The sequence below is a fragment of the Setaria viridis genome, chromosome 3 (assembly GCF_005286985.2).
Source record: "Setaria viridis chromosome 3, Setaria_viridis_v4.0, whole genome shotgun sequence".
Lineage (NCBI taxonomy): Eukaryota > Viridiplantae > Streptophyta > Magnoliopsida > Poales > Poaceae > Setaria > Setaria viridis.
In genome coordinates, this window is record NC_048265.2 from 15,562,132 (window position 1) to 15,580,472 (window position 18,341).

The 18,341-nt window shown below is 43.0% G+C and overlaps 1 long non-coding RNA gene across 1 annotated transcript; it reads right to left on the reverse strand.

Moving 5' to 3' along the window:
- Positions 1-7,338: 7,338 nt before the first annotated feature.
- Positions 7,339-15,195, reverse strand: LOC117847504 (uncharacterized). Its single transcript, XR_004638652.2, has 3 exons — positions 10,218-15,195; positions 7,875-10,076; positions 7,339-7,798 (listed from the first exon to the last, which is right to left on the reverse strand). It is a non-coding gene; the product is annotated as an uncharacterized lncRNA (long non-coding RNA).
- Positions 15,196-18,341: the final 3,146 nt, after the last annotated feature.

The window sequence follows — 18,341 nt, forward strand, 5'->3', positions numbered from 1 at the left end:
TTTATGTGTAGCCGGACCCGACCTGCGCTCCGCCTCGGCTGGTCCAACCGGTTGCACACGCTTCCTCCGCCGCGGTCCCCACGGAGGCCCATTCGGCTCGGCTCGCCTCCACTCGCAACGCCGTCCAGATTATGCGATTTTTCTTCTTTTCCCTCCGCAGAACCTGCTGCTTTAGGGGGTGTTTGGATACCCCTCCTAAATTTTAGCACCTGTCATATTGGATGTTTGATACTAATTAGAAGTATTAAACATAGTCTAATTACAAAACTAATTGCACAGATGGAGTCTAATTCGCGAGACGAATCTATTAAGTCTAATTAGTCCATGATTTGACAATGCGGTGCCACAGTAACCATTTGCTAATGATGAAGTAATTAGCCTTAATAGATTCGTCTCGTGAATTAGACTCCATCTGTGCAATTAGTTTTATAATTAGCTCATATTTAGTTATCCGATGTGACCCAGCTAACCCCCTACGCGCGGAAAAAGCTGTAATCCTGCACCGGGGACGACCCCTATCATGTTATCACATCTGTGCGTCAAATCGAGCCGCCGCGGCGTACTTGTTCATGATCTCCGATCCACTAACAGCAACTCCCTTCCTAGACGGCGACGGGCGCTACGCAAACTCGTCGATTCGCCGGCACTAAGGTCAGAGACAGCTACTGCAATCTGCGCAAAGAGGAGCACCTCCAGGTTACGTCTCCGATTTCCCTGCTCTTTCCCAAATAAAAGTTCCAATTGGGATGTCAATTTTCTTATTCCGATCCATATCAGTGAGTTGCATGTTTCTAGGTCTTAATCTTTAGCGTTCGTGCCCGTTTTAGTTCGATCCATGAGCAATTAATTTGATTATGCATCAATCACGTTCTAACCATAGGTTTGTTTTTATTCTCCGGTTACCTAGATCTGTGAAAGTATGATCAGCCGAAGTGCTCCATGGCCTCTCCAGCAAACAGGTATTCTTCCATCTTGACGCCCGTTTATTTGCCGCAATGCCCCAATATGATTGGTCTTTATCTCAGTGACGTGATGAACATGTAACAGTCCAACAAGTTGGGACTACACCCAATTTTTTCTTGATGCGGGCATTAGTTTAATCCGTGTCAAATTTCTTATTCCGATCCATATCAGTGAGTTGCATTTTTCAAGGATGGGAATTTTGCTTTCTTATTTTGCATATCTGTTGGCAAGCAAACTTAAAATCCAAAAAAGGCTTAGAAAACCTGTAGTATTATGTACCATCCACATAGCTGTTGTAGAGTTCATTCAGATTTCAGGTGCTGGGGAAATAAAAGGGATATGCCTTGCACCATCGCACCAAATCTCCCACACATTCAACACCAAGAATAATTTTGCAGCAGGTGCTAGAAAATGTGTTAGAATTCACAAGGAAAATTCTAGGAGCTGCACCCTATTATTGGAAATGCCACTATAGTAACTTGATGACGCTGTTGCAGTAATTACCGAAAATCACACATAAGGGGCACATATTCTTAGTAATCGTTTACAAAAGTTATCATCATCATACAAGAGGCATTGTTTCTAGTAATCTGCTCAGTTTCCTAATTTCATCCTGTTTCATTCGTGGGAGCCAGCATTATATTATTTTAAATGCTACTGTAGTAACTTGACGCCGCTATTTTGTAATCACATATAAGGGTCAAAGGTTCTAGTAACCATTTACAAAAGATTATCATAATCACATATAAGGGGCTAGATTCTAGTAACTCATTTATAAAAACTCTCGTAAACAGATTTTTGGAAATCGCAATTGCTAGATTTGTTATGGTAATCTGCTCAGTTTCATATTTCAGCCTGTTTCATTCGTGGGATCCGGCGACAATAGTGCATACAAATTATTAACTTGTCTTCATAAGAGATTAGCTTGAAACTGTCCCACTACCTGCCCTACGTTGAGAGCCTGGTCTGCAAACGAGCTTGCAACTACATAAGTTGTGACTAATCCCCTATCTTATCTGCTGTATGCACTTTGAAAGAAGCATGGTTGCCTTATTTTGTTGCTAACTCCTCACTTTTTCAAAGTAACATTTTTGATCTTTCATCCTTGCAGATTGAAAATAGATTTGTTCAGCAGTTCTATTATGAAAATAAGCTTGTAATCCTGTTGACGGTCGTTAAGTACCAAATATGATCTCATCAATAAACATTTCTTACACGCATATTTGGTTTCGAATAATGTAGTTCCACTTATCCTTGGAGAATATTTGATTGCAAGTGAATAAGCACAAAATGATGGAGAGAGCACCCTATATGGATCCAAGAAACATGCTTCTGACCACTGGGAGGTTGCCACGTGTGCATACCATAAATTGAAGGGCCCACAAACTACCATAACTGCCTCAATCCACTGGAGAACACACAACCACCATTGGGACCCACCAAGCAGTCACTCGGAGAAAGGTAGTTGCAAGGGAGCCCACAAGCCCTCTCGTCTCCAGCTTTCACGTGGCGATGCCTTAAGTCGGTTAAGGAATATTCTCCGAAGATTTCCTCGCAGAACCGCCTCTTGGAGCCTATAAATATGAGGGGAGGGGTTCCATTCTAGGAGACACACACAACTAGTGATTCACTCTCTCCCTCTTAGTTTCTAAGTTAGTGGAGTTAGGCTAGAGTACCTCTACTTCAGGTTTCAGGTCTTCTTGGAGTCTAAGGTATGACTCTTGTATCTTTTATTCCTAGGTTAACTTTATTCTATTCAAAGTATACATCTTCTTTATATAGTGTTGTGCTTGATCTTATATTCATGAGTTGGTTATATACCCTTGCTATGTTGATGTGCTAGACTTATACGCTCGTATGCTAGTATAGGCGTATATACTCTCTTGTATGCCTTGAGACCTTGCTACACGTTATACTCTGTGTGCATATATACCTTGTATAGCTTAGTTGATCTATGCTACGTCATCGGTTTAATGGCCATTTTATGGTGGCTTCAGCCATTAATACAATAGCTCGGTAGGGCTGGAGTGTTGTTAACAATGCAAGCATGGTGCTTGGATTGCTTAGCTTCATTGGATATGAGTTTGCTCCACGGGCCGCAGAGGTAGGCCGCAGGTGGTTGTTGGAGATATGCCCTAGTGGCAATCATAGAGATGATGATATCTGATTGTGTCCATGATTTATATTGTGTTCCTTGAATATCCATCAAAGGCTACTTGAATTGATTTGCAATTGTTTGAATTGTATGTGAAACTCTTTACTTGTATGGTTATTCTAAAGTTGTCCCTAGTCAGAGTTCATGTGAGGATACATATGAATATTAGACTAGCACATGTATTAGTTGAAGCCTATGTTTCACGAGTCATGGACATGGAGATGTCAAACTAATAATGTGGGTACATGTAGAGACATGTGCCAGGACTGAACCAATGCGAGAAGTAGTTCTTTGTTTACACAACAAGTACGCTTTGTCCTTAGACCTGAGATTGTCGCATGTACTCAAGATGTGGATCGACTTACTTAGGGACTATCAAACGCTACATCGTAACAGGGTAGTTAAAAAGGTAGCTTTCGGGTTTGTCAAGAAGCATGCTGTGAGGCATGATCAATCAAGATGGGATTTGCCCCTCCTGATTGAGAGTGATATCTCTATGTCCCTCGAGTGATCGGATCCGAAAATGCATGGCCACGCTACGTAAGTTAAGAGTTAACCTACAAAGGGATTCCGAATCATAGGATCGAGAAAGAGCGGTCGGCTTGGAGCTAGACCAAATATTGTGAGGCAAAGGGAATAGCATGTACGTGATGTTGTGACGGTTCGTCTGATATGATCTTCGTGTGCGCATAGGAGTTGGCACATCTTGCTAGACGCCGCTACCGACTATTAGGCCGAGTAGAAGTACTCGAGCCATGTCTATGCGTATCCGAACCTATAGGGTCACACACTTAAAGGGCTGGAAGCCCAATTCGGATATGATCTAAATTGGATCAGGTTTAGGAGTACTAATGGACCTCGAACCCAGAGGCCCGTCAGGAACCTCTATAAATAGAGGGGTGGGGCGCCCTAGGGTTTAATCTTTTTGGCCGAACCACAGCTGCCGCGCCTCCCACGCCCTCGCCTGTTGCAACTCACGGACCTAGCAGTCCGGCTTGCGACGCTTCCTCCCTGCACGTGCGGATACCTTGGAGGTGTTGCACCTGCAGCACTTGGACGAGCCGCCGATGAGCCACGATGAGCCGCGGCACGAGGACGACCTCATTGTACGTGGACGAGCTGCTGAGGAACTGCTCGACGTCGACGTGATCAACTACATATTCAACTATACTGATCGACTTTGTTGCCCCGACGCGATTCTACATCTTCCGCACCAGTGCGTCGAGTGGTAATCCCGTGATCCATATATGGCAGTTTTCCTGGTTTACGCGGTAGAAAATTTTTATTTTGCGTTAGCATAGCCTACCTCATATCCCTACAGTGGTGACAACCTTGTTGGTCTTTTGTAATCCTCTACGTTCGGGTACGCTCTAGGAGTTCGTAAATTAGCAGCAACTTTGCTAGATGGAACCAGTATGGGTACTGTCTCTCCGTGTGTCTCCCCGTGTGTGCCTGGCTGCATAGGCCCGAGTTCTATATAATGTGTATGTATATTATGCTTGTATGATCTGTGCAGTATATAGGAAATACATATGAACCTAGAGCTAACTCTTAGTCCTTCTCCCTAGCTTAGTTATCTTGAGATGAATCATGTGTGTGTCACACTATCTATCTATCTATCTTACCCCTGCCTTGAGTATTGTCTCTATCCATCTATAGTATACTCATATGCATAGTAAACTCTTTTGACCTACCCACCTTCCTTTGGAAAATACGATACCCTTGGGAATACTCTTGGGTGAAATGCTACAACAGTATATCCATGCGTTTGCGGATTTATTCGTGATCGTTAAATATACCAACAAATCCCAACATGAGCATATTATTTTATGAGCACTTGAGCAGATTGTGGAAGTATTTCCTCCAAAATGTGCTTCACCATTATACTCAGTACTATAGCGTGGTGTAGTATACGTGTATGCCTAAATTTAGTCAATGAGATTAATCAGTGCTTTGTTGCATTGGTCGTGATTTAAAGTACCTGCTGTGTAGTTCCACACTGATCATGGTTTCATGCTATCATGCCCATTCAGTTCCAGTTTCCTTGTTTTTCTGACACGAGTACGCCATGACTATTGTCGCGAGCCAATCAAAATGTAGTGAATCGGTCTTTGTCATTTTAGTAACTGGTTTCTTGGAACCATTTGACACCAAGTTGTGACAACTCTGCCTCCCAATTATCACCACGAACCACTCAAATTATCGAAACTATTTTTTTTGGTAAATTTGTTTCTTTACAACTCGAAGGGTTGCTGTCCTTAATTATCAACTGAAGCGGTAAATTCGTCCCGGTATATTTTAACTATCGGAACACAAACACGATAAATCAGCAACCTGTGTCGTCAGTCTTCTCAGTATTTACCATAGTTTGCATGCACTAGTGGTCTAGGCTACATGTATAATGCATCATGTATACGCGCACTCTCGCTCTAGGTAGCTTCTATTCTCGTAACACTTGCACGTGAGTACGTGTACACCAAAAATACGTACACATGCCTGATCGGAAAAGAAAAACACGTACACATGCAAACACGTGTAGACAAAAAGCGTCTTTGTATTCTCGTAACCCCTCCACTTGCTTTCGTGAAATCACAACGTAATTACTGGAATTCAACCGCCCGTCCGTTAGTATTCCTAATACGCTGGATTCGAGATTAGAGGTTACCCTTGGAAATATAGAAACTAGATAATAGTAGGAGCTTCTGCCTTATATTGGACTATTTGGCTGAATAGAAATGATGTGTTGTTCAAAGGAACTGCCACAAACTCTTTTTTCTGGTAATTTTCGAGGAACTTACTAAATAAGGATATGGGCGGTGCTATCTAAGGAGGAAAAGAAAGCTGCTTTGAAGAAAAATTGCAATACACTTGAAACTACTACTTTAGAATTCTTCAATAAATATAGTTGGAACTTTAGAATAAAATTGATGTTATAAGGTGTCAACCTCCAGATCTGACCGTGGGAGGCTGTTTTGATGGTGGCAAGCTCGTCCAACAGTATTTTTGGGAGTTGAGTTTGATCTAGTTTTGCAATAACCATGTTTATCTTTATTTGAACTAAGTTTTTGAAGCTTCAAGCTTCATGAGCAGACTGAGAGATGCGCTTCTTGACTTTTTTAAGTGTGTGGGATGTAGACATCCAGTTAAGGATGTTCGAGGCCGGACTATATTTCTTAATTAAAAAAATTACTGGTTTTTAAACTCATGTATTTTGGATGGAGACCGGTTAGAAATCTGGTTGAAATCTCGACCGGATCCGAAATTTTGTTCCAGCGTTGATTAATGACCATCGCTCGTAATATGGCATCGATTACCGTAATGAATGACCTTCAATTCGGTTCCTGACGCTCGGCTCGCGCGCTGGTGAGCTCAAGCCGTAACGGCAGGGAGGTGGACGCTGGTGGTGGCCAATCTATGGATGATCGTAGAGTATAGCTTCCGCTATTCAATATCCTGGGAACGGAATAACTTATTCCGTACCCGAGTCCCTCTCCGAGACGTGCTGAGCGCCTGGGTGCCTGCCCGTCACCGAACCTGGACGTCCGGTTTTCCTCGCACCCGTGTCCCCACCCACGTGCCCGAGGCTTTCAGTGCGAGCCCACCCCCGATTTATTTTTTTTGCACCGCGCAATAGGTTGACCAACACCCGTTTTTTCAGTGCACCTGAGCACTTCACGTGGCTACGTTCTCCATCCAACTCTATTTTTTTTCTTTTCTTTAGGCACCGGACCTGTGCACCCTATGTCCAGTTTTTCTCCATAAAAAAATCAACACCTAATGAAGTACCGGTGTCATCATTTGATACCGCAGATCCTAATAAAACTGTTTGTGCTCAATGCACCATATACGAGAAATCTTTCTATTTATAATGGCAACAATATCAATTAGATAGAAGATTCATTTGGAGTGAAGTGAGCGGTGGTGACCTCTTTGGTTCTCATTATTTTTCTCATAAATTTTAGTAAATTTTAGCGGTGACTAGTTTTTATGCTTGCAGGACTTTGCTTTTCTCACTCAAGTCTTGAAGGTTCTGGTTTTATAATTGTAGGACATTTGCAAGTGCTTTATTCAACATATTACTAGGTAAGTACATGTTAGAAAAAACATACACGTTAAACTTGCTCAGCATATTATCACAATTTGTCATGCGTGCAGATCTGATGCATACATTCAACACGAAGTAGTAACATATTTATACAGAATAAAAATCACAGAAAATCTAGAAAAGATGAATGAACGGTATAAAAACTAAAAAATTACAAACCTCCAAAAATCAATAGAGCTAATTATATGAATAAAATAAAAAAGATTAGGATCCAGAAATTCTATGGAACTAAGTATAGAAATAATTTACAGATCTTAAACCTACAATCTAACAAGTGATTGGCATACAAGTAAAGCAAATAAGCTACATGCATACTCTGGCCTTCACCTACATGACACATGAGCATATGATTTCTTTGGGATCCATAATCGCGTCATATGAAGCAGGGATATATTACAGGCATACAAATGGATGTCTCAGAAGGACATGAGCCATCACACTAACATGAATTTTCTACACTCCCTTGAGCTATTTCAGCCTTCACCATCATCTAACAGCTTTTTTGGATGTCTTTCACAATGCAATCAAAACTCAAGCTTGTTTGTTTTGAGCAATCTGTTCGAATTACCTTGGAGCTGCAGGAGGATGGAAATAGTTCAGAACCACTCATATATAATAGATAGCTAATGACTCGGCATAATGGTCACTCACCCAATATGATCATACAACAGTAGGTTCAATCCATGTAGATTAATAAGTCTTTGCCAGTTTTCTAGGCTTCTGAACAGAATGGATCAGAAATTACTACCTTCTTAGGTACGAGTTGCAGGCTACCATGGTGGTCGCAGGTGATGGCAGTAACGTTGCAAGGGAAGCCACCATGGCACCCATGTGCAAACTAAAATAAAACAAAAAAGAGTTCTCAGAATAATTAACATTACCATTTTGCATTGCATCTGAACTTTCTGAATAAAAGTATTTTATCTGAACTTTCTGAATAAGGGAAGATTTTAGGACTAATTGATGCAGGTGTAAGAGTTAGAATTGGAAATAGGATTAGTATATTGCACCAAAACTACTGGCAAGGCTAATAGCTAGCATCAGAACAATTTCTTTATTAATATAGCTTCGGTACCAGCAAATGCAAAGTCCTTCCACCATGCTGTTGTAATCTTAACCAAAATATAAATCAACATAGATGAATGGAAGAGGGGATTAGCCACCCTTGAATTTTTATGGATTCATTGCATGATTTACTGACAGCAAAACTCAAATGACAGGTTGATTTGAGGGGCCGAATACCGTCAATCTGAAGCAACTTCCACCACGATGGAGGCCAGAATCACAGCTGTTGCACATTAAGAAACTCAAAAGAGGAACAGTAAAATTGTAACATTTAACAAACAAAATTATATGAGGAACACAAAATTCATAGAGTAAGCATGACCAGATCCTACAATACATTCCTCGGAGACTACACCATGAATCTGGCATGATTTGTTGTAGGTGAAGTTGCCACAACAATGCCCCCCAAAAAATAAGTCCAAAGCTTATTTCCCACAAAAAAATTTCACAATGTTTGGAAGTCCAAAGCTTCAGAACATTTGGAATGATTAGCAAAGTATATTGATCCAAACTTATTTAATATCAGTCAATCAAACCAACCAGGTCTGCACCTAGCAGGCTAGCAGATTTGGATTGGCAAATCTAATCATTATATATGTCTTTGGAGTGATAGTATTAGCTCTGATCTTTCTTTCAGGATACCATGCTAATGTTAAGATGAAGATAATATTCGTTCAAGTACTGGGAAACAAAAGATAAGCAACCCCTAGTTCTGGCAAGTTATCATTATTATTCTAATTGATCTAAAAATATAGTATCATTATGCATATGAAGAATTCAAATAAAAGTAGTTTTTCAAGAAAGAAACCTTATCAGATATAGTTTACGTCTCTAAAAGTAAACATGTTGAATACCATGAGTTTTATTTAAGCAAATCACTAATGAGTATTTTCAACATTTAAGAAACAACGGTGATGGCATTGATTTGGAACATTAGCTAAAGATGAGCTGATAATACACTAGCATGCCGTATAGCTCATGGAAATCAGTAGCATTCATATGGACATAAAGTTATAAAACATGCTAGCTTTACTAGGCAATTAAGCCCACCTCCGTCTCAGTTGTTGCTAAAAAATAAAAGAGCAGTGCAAAGTTCAGGAATAATCTCCAATGTTATGAAGGAGCTCAAAACTCCATATAACATTGTCAAAAAGGAATAATTTCCAACATTTCTAGAGCTAGTTCAGGAAATGAAAAGTACGATTCTATTCTTATGAGATAATCCTAAAATAATTAATTGCATGGCTACAGGAAACAAGCAGCACAAACTAGGAAAATTATGAATATATAGAAAAATCACTTGCAGAGTAAAAGAAGGAAATCAGGATACGGAAAAACAAAACCTGCAGTGCTTCATCTCGGCGTTGTTGTGATTTCTCTAGCACACAGCTTATTCTAATTATCATTTCTAATTCAGAATTAGAGAATGTACTCTATATTTAGCAATCCTAAATACACATGGATGGGGATGGATAAACTCACCTGAATCCATTAGAGGGCCCATCATGGTCAGAACCATCACACGATCTGAAAAGCTGAGAATGGAGCTGAAGAGCTCAAGCAGGCAGGGTCCTGCAGCGGACATGGAGAGTCTTGAGGTAGGCAAAGGACACAAAGCCACTGCCGAACCCACCATTAGGAACCTTGTCCACGACCTTTGAGCTTCTCCAGTTCCTCTTCCATCAGGAACCTCATCCTCCCAAACCTGCCGATGCAGGTGCTGAGCACCCCCACAAGCCGCTGCTACGCCGTATCCTTGCTAGCCTACGGTCGCTACCCTCCTGCAAGCTGCGGGTGTTGCGATTAAAAATCAGAAGATATGAGAAATAAGCCTTCTAATGCAAGATCAAATCCTCAACAAAAAAAATATGAAACCTCATCATCCAATTACCTGTATCTAATTGGGAGAATGGTTGGAGGACAGCTTACCGACGAGCTGAGGTTAGAAGCACAATTCGGTGGACGGCCTCGCCGACGGTGTTGGTGCGCTAAGAATCGGGCGGCCGAGGACAAGTGGGAGTTCTGTGCAACGGGTGCACAAACCCTATCAAACTCCGCACGTGTCCCCACATTTTCCTGTCAAACCTGCGCTCATGCATGCAAAACTAAATGGAAACAACCAACCACGTGACACCACCTCACAAGTCAACCCACCCACCAGGAAGCTTGTCTTCTAACCTTAGCTCGTCAGCGTACATGGATGGAATCTTTTCCTGATTCGATTCGAAAAAATACGATATCTTCTAAATTGCAGATCCGATTTTAGATCCCTTTGAAGTAAGTTGTTGGAAGATTTTAGATCCCTTTGAAGTAGGTTGTTGGAAAAAATGTGCTTAACAAAACAAGATCTATGAAGGCTATATTTGATGAAGGTTTTTTTAAGTATGTAATTGCAACTAAGTTGTACTTTGAGTTGCAAGCACGTCTACAACTTAGTTGCAACTTGATTGTAGCCTATTTAGCATGGGTTGTAACCAGTTATAACCTACTTCCAGTTGCAACTAGTTAATAATCAATTGCAACCCAGTTACCATTCTGATTGTAACTAGGTATGCTTGCAACTCCTACTGAATAGAATTGCAACCGATTATCATGGGTTGCAACCAGTTACAACCTAATTGTTTCCCCGTTGTTACTAGTTGCAACAAGTTTTTGTCTGGTTGTAAACCCAGTTACTACTTGTTGCAACTCATTACCACACAATCACTACTTGTTGCAACAAGTTACTACTACCCAATTGCAACCCAGTTACTACTTGATGCAACTAGTTACTACGCAGTTGCAATACAGTTGCTACTCTGGTTGCAACAAGATATGATTGCAACTCAGAATTGCAACTTGATGTGATTATAGTGATCAGATGCAGATAATACACAGAGTTATAGCTAGTTGCAACTCGGTGGTAGACAGAGTTACAATCGGTAGTACATAGATATGCAACTTGCTTAAACGATAAAAAAATATCCATAGTGGATCTAGTTTTGTTAAGAATATTTTTTTGAGTCGGATGCACAAACGGTTTATCAATCAGAGTTACGGTTTAAGAGAAAATTTATTTCAAAGATTTGAACCAACAAAAGATTCCATGCATGCATGCATGTAGTCTTGTGGGATTTGTATGGCGTGGTATGTGGAAGATACAAATTAACTTAGGAAGCACGCACCGCATGTTTGGTTGGGTGCGCTGGTTGCTTTAATCTGGTGCGCCTACCGGCCTGGGTGCATTCTATGCACAGGATGCACCCAGGTGTACTATAGCAATGCTAAATATGGGCTCGTGTACGGAATACCTTAATTTCTAATTTTTTTAAGAATTTTTAAAAATAAGGAATTAAGAATTTTTTAAAAAATAAGGAAATCAGCATGTGATTTCAAATCAAATTGGAAATTAACATAGCTAAATAAAGAGTTCATGCAAATACAATTAATAAATATGCAAATATAATTAATAAATATGAAAATTCAAAATAAAAATTTGAAAAATAGTTTTTTTTTTATTTTTATTGATATTGGGAAGCAAATTCAGACCCCACCAAGATTAATAATTAAAATAAGCCATCATGTTTTTCCTCAAGGGTTAAAAATTCCCCTATTAATTGGTAGACAAGAAAGATCTACATTGTTTGATTTGTCTTGGGCCTAAGTTATAATAGATTAATAACATCAATACTAATATATGATCAACAATTTAATTGAAAAAAGGAAAGAAAATATATGATATTGTTACATAGGTCATAGTACGTTAAGTTATTACAAAGCAACATTCGGCGTTGACTTGGGCAAAAAAAGCAAATGTATTAATTATTTTAATACCTGTGTTAAATGAATCTCTATATTCAGTTATAAGAACTATAAATTACCACATTTACCAGTGAAAGCAAATGTGAATCATAAATCATATTTTGTATGAACTCCGTCCAAAAATATAGCTACGTTTAGTATTCAAAATTTGTCCAAAATATAACTACATTTTGAATTCCAACAGTTGAGTTAATCAACAAACGGTCCTGAATACCCCTCCTCTATAAATAAATGGTCAAACTACTAATGCATTAGAAATGCTGCCATGCGCAAAATCTCGCGCGCATTTATATCACTAGACAGTGGATATGTTTAATGAAGGGCATGCTAGAACTTTAGTCACTCTTCTTAAACTGTCTGAAAGAGGCTAAACATAGGCAAAAAGGCTAAACATAGGCACATAGCTATATTTTGGGACAGTGGAGTATGATTTATGATAACTAATTTTAGATAAAAAAATAGACAAGAAGCACAATGTGTGAAAAAAGAAAGGGATATTAGCAACAGATGGAGGGATCTGCAAGAGTACAAATTGAAGTAAAACATAATTTCTATTTTCCTTGTTTTGCTCTTTTTTATAGTTTAGCCAAATTGAGAAAACTAATGAGAAATGATCAATAGAGAGGACGTGCAAGCATAATCACGAAGGCATATGCAACCGTGTTCTGTAAATTCATGAAGAAAATCTAAAAATTATGTCTCAATCAATCATAAATATATAATGACTGAGATAAGGTATTTAAAAGGACAAATCAACAGATCTAGCCACGCTATTTGCATAGGTTGCCTTGCTAATTGAACAAATAACATGCTGTAAATATACTAAACTATATTGGGCCATACAGTAATAGAAACCACACCGTACACTATACGATATATAACTATTAAGACATATAGCCCTCATGGGAGACTACCCTTGGGTTCTGTTATAAAAAAGTGTCGAACTCAGGTCAGGGCAGAAGTTTCAACGACTTTCGGACTTCAACGCTCAGAGAAACTTGGCGAAAGGGACACTGTAGCAAATGTGACATTTGACAAATTAACTTTGGCTGATATTTTACACTGCTCGTGATAGATCATTGGCGGTTAACACAGAAAATTAAATGGTGCAGCGGTAACTTTTGGTCGATCTGGTGCTTCACACATGCATGCTGCAGTTTAGGTAGGAGCCAGCTGCATGCAGATGCACTGACCCACACCAAATAATAGACACTTATAATGTATACGGTGCTTATATTATAGATTACCTCTCTGCTGTTTTGGTACCTTTCCTATGCTCCGTGCTCATCACTCTCTTGTTTCGGCAATAGTGCAACCACTTTCGGTGTTCAACACTTGGATCATTCGCTCGGGTGAGGCATTTGAAAGAAGGCTTTGCTGCATATAGCTCACGCATTTTTTAATGCAAATAAAGCTAGCTCAAGCATTATTGCATGGTAGGGTATGCTGGTGAGCCAGTAAAAATCTTTTCTCATTTTCATCTTACGTGCAGAGAAGGTCTAGCTTGCCTTGATAACCAATTTAGCGAAATTCTCATGTGTTGCTAGGTGCAGAAGAATAGAAGAATCCGATGAAGGTAAAAGAACCCCGACAGTGAAACACAGCGTTTTTTACCATTAGTCGCTACATGCATGGAAGCCACTTTTAGCATGTGTGTAATATTTTCTCGGACAATTTTTTCACAAAAAAATATGTTAAGAAAAGATGAAACAATAATAATCTTGAAATTTCAGCAGTCCATATCAATTTTTTAACAACAAATATATATTCAAAGATAAAATGGATATATATTTCTACAGGGATGTATAGTGTGCATTTTGCAATAACTGACAGGCTAATGTAGAATTTCCATGTCGATTTGGTCGTAACTGTAAAAAAATTACCTGCAGGGATTTTTTTTTTCAAAAGATATACCTGTAGGGAAATTTCAGTTTCCAATAGTACTCAATGCTTACAATAAGTAAATCCTGCTACTGTACTTACACTAATCATATGTCTCGTACCTCATGCATTACTGATTTATATTAGCACAGAAGCGGACGGCAAAATACAGAGGGTGCATGCACAGAAATGGATCGATCGGAAGGACAACAGAAGAACTGCACAATTTGTTATCTTATTAGCTAGTCAAGAACAGTATGTGTTGTTTGCCAAACCTCGCAAGCAAAAGCAAATCAGAGAAAGAATCGAATTCCATCGAACTTAAGTAGTCTCAAAAAAAGGCATCAAACTCATATAATTAGACCGACAAGAGGTTTAAAATATCAGAAAAAACAAGCACGCACGGTTGAAGTAGCAGCGAGAATCGTGAATACTTTAATTTTAAGCCTACGCGAGATCTATAACCATGAAACCATCAAAATTGACAACCTTTAGCAAAAGAGAAACCAATGAGATGATGAAGCTAAATATAGCACTCACATGCGCGCGTACTTACTTTGCAGCCGCTTCAAAAAAAACCTGTGGATCCAGCATGCACCCCGTTGGAAGTGAAAAGCTGTCTTGCTTGCTCAAATTACTTCCATGCACTCACAAACACACAAAAGCTGCTCAGGCGAGGCGCGCACGGTGGAGGAGAAGGGCACATGCATCAGCGCTTCAGGAGCTAGCTAGCAAGCTGGGCTAGCCGGCCGGCCAGCGGCAACCGGCCCGCAGCGGCGCTGCCGGAATGCCAAGCCGGCGAGAGGAAAGAATGCATGCACGTGCCCTGCTTCTCCACCTCGCGCACCTCGCCACCCCCCGCATCGGCCGGTGGAGCTTTTCCATGCCGCCGGGAGCCGGAGATCAAGGCGGAGACGACGGTGACCGTATCTCTCTCTCTCTGCTCCCTCCCCAGTTCCTCAGCTCCTCCTCCTCGTTATATGCTGAGGCTTTTGCAAACTATAGTTAAATAAAGACCACCACCACCACCACGCGTACGGTGTAGAGCGAGGTAGTTTACTGGTGCCACCACACGCACTCGGCAGAAAATACGCATGCCCCAACAGTGCAGCGACCTCGCTCGATCGGAGGTCGATCGGAGCCGGACGTACTAGCAGTAGGGCCAATGCATGTGTGGAGGACAGATTAATACTCCAACAACCTTGCCCGGGGGTAGGGTCCAGGACAGCAGGAACGGGCTGAGCCCGTGGGGGACCGTGGATTGAGAATTGACAGGCGAGTGGTACGTGTGACACGGGACGACCACGATCGAATCGGAGTGCCCCGGGCCTTTCGATCCCTGTCTCTCGCTTTTGCCCCCAGCCCGCCCAAAGGTATGGCGGAGTACAAGTGGCGAGCGAACTGACCGGCCGGGGGAATGGCGACGGGCGAGCCGCGGGTGATGGCACGATACCTGGTACCCGCGCGCCGTGACCTCACGAGGCGTCGCGCGCTGCGTCAGTCTCAGAGCATGGGTGCCGCCATGCCGGGGGCTGTGCCGGCCATGTGTCGCGGGAGCATAGGCCGCCGTGCCTCGCGGGAGGAAGCGAGCGAGGAAGGGAGGAATATGGCTTTGGCGCCGGCCCGAAAGCGGGGCGAGAGGCGACGACATTCCCTTCGGCTCCCATTGGCGCGAGGAGAACTGCTTTTGGCCGGCGCCGGGACGACGACGACGGTGACCACGAATCGTGGGTGCGATGATGTAGCGAGCGAAAGGTCCAACAATTTCTGTATATCGCAGCTGGGATTATTCGACAGCGATCGCCACTTGAACCGGTCAAAACATTAAATACTTGGGCAAAAGTTGAGATCATCGCTCGGCGAGCGGCTCGCGTTTGGTCAAAACTGATTGGGGAACATGTTCTTGCACCCTGCTTTCGGCCTACACCGTGTGTGTATGCAGTGCATGTGTCACGAACTCACGATATGAATGTCCTCAAACCTCAATCTCATGTTGTGCGGCTACGGCGCGACAGTACAAAGCGTACGTACAGCCGTGTTGATGGCCATTGAAAACCGTAGCCGTACGTGCGAGCTGACGAGCCGGCGGCACAGGCAGGGGCTCGTACGGAGCGATTCAATGCCGCGGACGGAGGCAGCGGGGCTCGTACTCGATCGTACGTGCAAAACCAAACGAGGACTGCTGCCGCGGTGCCGGCTGGTGGTAGCATTTGCTACAGTCTCCAGATCGAGCAAAACCTCCCTTGCTGGCTGGTCTACAAGACTACGATAACGGAAGCCCGGAGCTGCGTGTGTTGCCCGGCAACGCGTACGATCCGGGTGCAGCTAGCTACCGCCGCCGGTGCCCGCGGCGCTGGGAGTGCACGGGCGACGACCCGACCACTGTGCGCGCCGTGCGAGGTGTCGGGCTCTGGCAGGCAGGTGAGCACGCGCCGCGGATCTACGCACACGACGAATCAGCGCGCGGGGCAGCAGTGCCACGGCCGCCGTTACGTGCGACACCGGCGCGTGAACACGCAGGGCGCGGGGCCGGCCGCACAGGACCTGTACGGGCGCGTCTACAGCCGCGCCCCGGCCGGGCTGATACATACCTGGAGGAAGACCAGGACACATCTCACCACCATGCCTAGCTCGCTGAGGTTATTAGACCGACTTTTTTTTTGGTTTTTAGCGTTTTTTTCTAAAGATTCTCACAAATACGTCCATTGCGGAACCAATTCCAAAAATAGACCCTTAGCTTGGCGCCATCCCCGCTGGCACCAAGCTACAACGTCTCGGCGCCAGCCACCCTGGCGCCAAGGTCCATGCGCAGCTACTGACACGGATGCCGATGTGGCGGGGGCTTGGCGTCATGGATCTTGGCACCAAGCCTTGGCTCTATGGATCTTGGCGCCGAGCTATCTACCCCGTACCTCTTCGCGTTTCGAACTAAACAAGTACAATTATTTCGAGGAGTGTACAACAAACTAAGGTGTGGTTCAACTGGTTAGAAGATGGACTTCTTATCCTGGAGACCTGAGTTCAAACCCCTATGTTGTCTTCAGGATAAGAAGCCCACCTCCTAACCAGTTGAACCACAGCTTAGTTTGTTGCACACTCCTCGGAATAATTATACTTGTTTAGTTCGAAACGCGAAGAGGTACGGGGTAGATAGCTCGGCGCCAAGATCTATGGCGCCAAGATCCATGGCGCCAAGCCCCTGCTACATCGGCACCCGCGTCAGCAGCTGCGCATAGACCTTGCGCCAGGATGGTTGGCGCCAAGACGTTGTAGCTTGGCGCCAGCGTGGATGGCACCAAGCTAAGGATCCATTTTTAGAATTGGTTCCGTCAGGGGCCTACTTGTGAGAATCTTTTTAAAAAGGGCTAAAAATAAAAAAAGTCGTTATTAGAGTATGTTTCGAGCGCTAAAGTTTAGTCAGGTCACATCGGATGTTCGGATGCTTAATTAGGAGGACTAAACATGAACTAATTATAAAACTAATTGCAGAACTTCTAGGCTAATTCGCGAGACGAATGTATTAAGCCTAATTAATCCATCATTAGCAAATGGTTACGGTAGCACCACATTGTCAAATCTTGGAGTAATTAGGCTTACTAGATTCATCTCATGAATTAGACTCCATCTGTGTAATTAGTTTTGTAATTAAACTATGTTTAATACTCATAATTAGTATCTTAACATCCGATGTGATAAGGTTAAATTTTAGCCCTGTGGTTATCGAGTTATCGCGACTGGGTCGATCGATCGGGCTGTAACGTACGGGCCGGCACAAAACGCCCATTAACTCCTCTGCCGTTGGCTGTCCAGGTCCAGCGCTGGAACAGGCGCGCTGCCGGTACGGCGCGGCCGGACGTGCCGGTCGCGCACCGACAGATGGCCGGCCGGCGGCCGGTGCGGGGCGTCTGCCGGGGCAGGACGGACGGGGCGTCCATGTCCGCTTTCTCCGCAAGGGGACGTGCGTGGTGGGTAGCCTTCCGGATGTGCTGCACACAACTTTCACGTTCGGACAACCCCATGTTTACCCGGCGTTCGATCGCTACGGCCACTTTCGAGCGCCCATGCGCACGCTTTTTCCTTCGGTGTGGAGTACTGCTGCTAGTCAAGGACAGAGATGCACTCCGTATGTGGCGACACAGTTGTAAAGGATAGAAAAAGGCGTGACGGAACAACAGCAATGCGCGGTTTAGTTTTCAAAGGCCGTGGTAAGAATTGTCAACCAAGAATTGATCAATCCTCTACTCCAAATTCTGAAACTAAAAGTCACAGCAAAGTACAGTGACAAGAGGTGAGAAGAAGCCAATTGGCTGGCCGGCTCCAAGAGCACTGTAGGTGAACGCATGTGACCGGTGGGCTACAGGAGAAGTGAAC